Source organism: Ailuropoda melanoleuca, chromosome 16 (genome assembly GCF_002007445.2).
Source record: "Ailuropoda melanoleuca isolate Jingjing chromosome 16, ASM200744v2, whole genome shotgun sequence".
NCBI classification, from domain to species: Eukaryota; Metazoa; Chordata; class Mammalia; order Carnivora; family Ursidae; genus Ailuropoda; species Ailuropoda melanoleuca.
Window position 1 is genome coordinate 90,997,040 of NC_048233.1, and position 3,901 is coordinate 91,000,940.

Sequence of the window (3,901 nt, forward strand, 5' to 3'; positions counted from 1 at the left end):
GCGCGCGGCGCTCGGGGACGGCTCGCGCCGGGGCGCGGCCAGGACCCCGAGGCCGCCACGGGCCCCGCACGTACCCGAGAACCTTGCGTCCCTCCCGCCGCTCCCGGGCGCTCGCCGCCGCCGCCCAAGCGCCAGCCTCGACTAGGCCGCCGCCGCCACCGCGCGCTCCCCGACCCGGAAGTGCACGGAGCCGGCTTCCGGGGCCCTCCCGCCTCGCCCCGCCCGTTGGCGGGAACCACTGGGACCAGGGCGGGGAAGAAGGGCCTGAGGTGGCGGAAGGCGCCGCTCGCCGTGGCCGGGGGCCTTGAGGCTTCGCAAACGCTGCTTCATGCTGGCCCACCGCCCAGGAAGACCAGTGTCTGGAAGAACTTGTGGTGTCTAGGCGCCCGCCAGTAGGCTGTTCTGGGCCAGCCCTCCCCCGCAGGGAGTTGGTACAGTCCGAGCCCTCGCCCTCCGCCCAGGGCGAAAGGAAGCGGCCCTCCCGCACACCTGAGACCCCGCCCTCAGACCTGGCCCCACCCCACGCCCGTAGACACGCCCCTACCCTGTTGCCCCGCCCCCACGCGGTGGCCCGGCCCTCCCCGGTGTGGGGCACGCCCCCAGCCCCCCGGGCGCCGGTAGCTCGGGCCACCGCAGCCTCGGGGTGCTCTGGGCACGAGCAGCTCCGCGCCCCACAGTCGCTCCTGGACCAAACACTGATGGGGTGCTATGTGGGCGGGCTCCTCCAGGTGCTGGGCACAGCGGGAGGAGACCCCAGCCCCGCGTCCCGTCTGGTTCGGACCCCGGAAACCTCCAGCGCTGTGGGTCACCACACCGCGTGGTGTGTGAAAAGCTGACTCGTGCTGTGATGAAAGATAAAGCAGGGTAGGGTCCGGGGCTCAGGAGCCTGGGAGGACTGGCAATGACGTGGGGGCCCCGTGGGGAGCGCACCAAGAAGCCGCCACTGGACCTCGGAAAGGAGGCCAAGCTGAGGTGGCTGGGCCCAGTGCGGGAAGTGGCCAGAGGAGCTAGGGCCACTGGGGGATCTGGAGCCGGGGGACACGTGCTGGCTTGCAGGGTCCTCATGGGGCGGCAAGGTGGGGAAAAGACTAGAGCAGCGAGAGCAGACACAGGGGGACCTCAGTGCAGGAGCCACTGTGGCTTGGGTCGCATGGGCGCAGCTCAGGTTTGGGAAGCAAGAAACTCCTGGTAGATTCTGAAGAGAGGGGATTTGCTGAGGGATGTGCGAAGCAAACAGGAAGGGAACCCAGGAGAGGGGCTTCTGGAAGCCAGGGAAGGAAGGACCATCAAGCAGGGCCCTGAGTCAAGTGAGGTGGGGGTCACTGTGACCCTGAGGATAGCAGTGTTGGGGGTGGGAGGGCCGCAGGGAGTTTGAAGAGGGTGGGAGAGGAACCAACATCTCTTGCAAGTGGTTCTGCTGCAAAAGGAAGGAGTGGAGCCAGCCAAGGGAGGGTTGTCGTTTCTGCTTACCACGGGAGAAAGAACAGCTAGTTTACACACGCTGAAACGGGCTTTGCAGAAACGGAGAAAGGATGGTGCCAGAGATATGAAAGACTCTGAAGCAATTCCTGTCCGTGGGCCACAGGGGTGGGGTCTGTAGGGGGGTGGCTGGTGCAGCACGGTGCCTCTTGGGTGTCCTCCAGGCCAAGTACTTGAACCTGGGCACTTGGGCTCCCAGTGTATCAGTCATGTAACCATGGAGAGCTTCTCGACCTCTCTGTGCCTCAGTGTCCTTGGCTGTAAAATGGAGATTGTAATACTGGATGGGTGAGTATTGGGTGGCACTTCAGGTGGGGTCCAGCGTGGTAACTATCCTGCACCAGGCACCTCCCCCTCCCTCTCCCTCTCAGCTTGGAGCTCGGCATTCACCTTCTGTACACACATGCCTACCTGCTGAAGACCGTTAGACAGAAGGCTACTACCCAGCAGAGGTTCCCACGTGGGGTAGAGGGGCACACTGCTGATGCTTCTGTGGATTGTGCAATCAGCTTATAGCCAACTTGGAGTCCCCTTGGGGAGGGGGCAGCCCTTCCTACCTTCGTCTACTGCTGTTCCCATGTGAGCTGTGCCCCCAGGGAACCGCCCAGAGCTGGGTCTGGGCCCAAAATGAATACAGGTGGTAGCTCTTGAGAGCATAGGCACATACCACATGTGCCCCCCACATGCTGACATAACTCACCCTCCCACATGCAGGTGGACACCTGTATATACCCCCCATCAGTATTGTCACCTCCAGTGCACACCGACTAGCCACCCACCTGCCACCTCTCACTTGCTAGTTCCAAGCAAGGACACAACATGTGTCCCTGCCCCATGCCCCTCATAGACCTGCATTCTGCATCCCTTGCTGTGTTTGGGGTGTGTGCTAGCGTACCCTGTTCTGCACACTTCCCACCCCAGCACAGGCAGGACATACATGAAGTGCACACTTCTCCCCTGTACAGGAGGGTGGAGCCTGACTGGGAGCTACCTTGGTTCTGTCCAGCCCAGGCCAGCTCTTTCCCCAGCCATCAGGCCTGCACACAAACACAGGGCCAGAGCAGGGGCAGGAGACAGGTACGGCTGTGTTCCCTGACTTAGGAAGGCAGGCCTGTTAGTGTCCCGGGCCTGCCTTAACCAATGACCACAGACTGAGTAGCTTAAAACAACAGATGATTCCCTCACAGTCCCAGAAGTTACGAATCTGAAATCCAAGGCAGCTGTGCTCCCTGGGAAATCTGTAGGAACTCCCTTCTGGCCTCTTCTGGTTTTTGGTGCTCCAGGCTTCCTTGGCTTGTGGCCACATCACCCCAAACTTTGCCTCTGTTTTTACACGGCCTTCCTTTTTGTCTGTATCTCTCATCTGTCTCTTATAAGTATACTTGTCATTGGATTTAGGGCCCACCCAGGTAAACCAGGATGATTTTATCTCAAGACCCTTAATTATAGCTGCAGAGACCCTTTTTCCAAGTAAGGTAACATTCACAGGGTCTAGGCATTAGGATACAGACATCTTTTTGAGGGGACACTATTCAACCCATTACAGAAGGTGATAGATAAGGGATGCAGGACTGGGGGGCACATCTGGAGGTTGTGCCAGCAATGGCAAGACAGGAACTCAGAGTTACCCTGACTTCTTCTGACTTCTCTCTGTCCCCAAACCCCAGACTTCTTTCCTCCAAACCTCTACCCTGTCCTGCAGGTGTGGGCGTCCTCAGGGATCCTGCAGATTTCTAGGGGTTCCTTCCAGACCACATTACCCAGGCTTTGCTGACCCCTCCACTTCTGACCACCAGCAGAACTGAGCCAGCTCCTTGCTCCTCCGTGCTTTTTCCCCACCCATAGGTGGCTACACCCACAACATCCTGCCTTGATTTTCTATCCCAGGCTTCAGGCTCTCGATGTCCCAGGCAAGGCAGACGGCTCCCTGGAGCCTCAACACTTAGCCACTCAGGCAATGGTTTTGAAGGAAGAAATGAGGTGACCATGATGATGGGAAGGGTGCAGCAGGGTCTGTGCTGGGGTTGTGGCACCTGCTGGGCTCCAGCCCCCACACACGTGGGATGCAGGGAAGTCACTGGAGGAAGGGAAAACGAGGAACAGGTGGGGTAGAGGGCACGGGGTTCTCCCACAGAAGAACCACCAGGGACCAGGGTGGCTGAGGCTGAGGGGTACAGTCCCTGGGTGGTGAAGAGCAGAGGGCTCCTTGGAAGCTGCCTGGAACCAGGTGAGTAAGGTTCTCTGGGGAGGGCCAGGGTCTGAGGCAGATACAGGAGACAAGGGAAAGTGGGGAGCTCTGGCTTACTTCGGAGGGGCACAGAGGGCTTATGAGGACTCCTCATAAGAGGAGTGTCAGGAACAAAAGGGGAGCAAGCATCTCTCTGCCCCATTAGGGGTCCGCATGACCCCAGATTCTGCCTCC

At 60.1% G+C, this 3,901-nt stretch overlaps 1 protein-coding gene across 6 annotated transcripts in view; it reads right to left on the reverse strand.

The window, feature by feature from the left end:
* Positions 1-226, reverse strand: part of PHRF1 (PHD and ring finger domains 1) — a 29,645-nt gene extending 29,419 nt beyond the window's left edge. For all 6 annotated transcript variants that reach the window (XM_034646592.1, XM_034646593.1, XM_034646596.1 and 3 more), the window contains exon 1: positions 75-226. The gene's annotated coding sequence lies outside the window, so the exon portion shown is untranslated. The remainder of the gene's footprint in view (positions 1-74) is intronic.
* Positions 227-3,901: the final 3,675 nt, after the last annotated feature.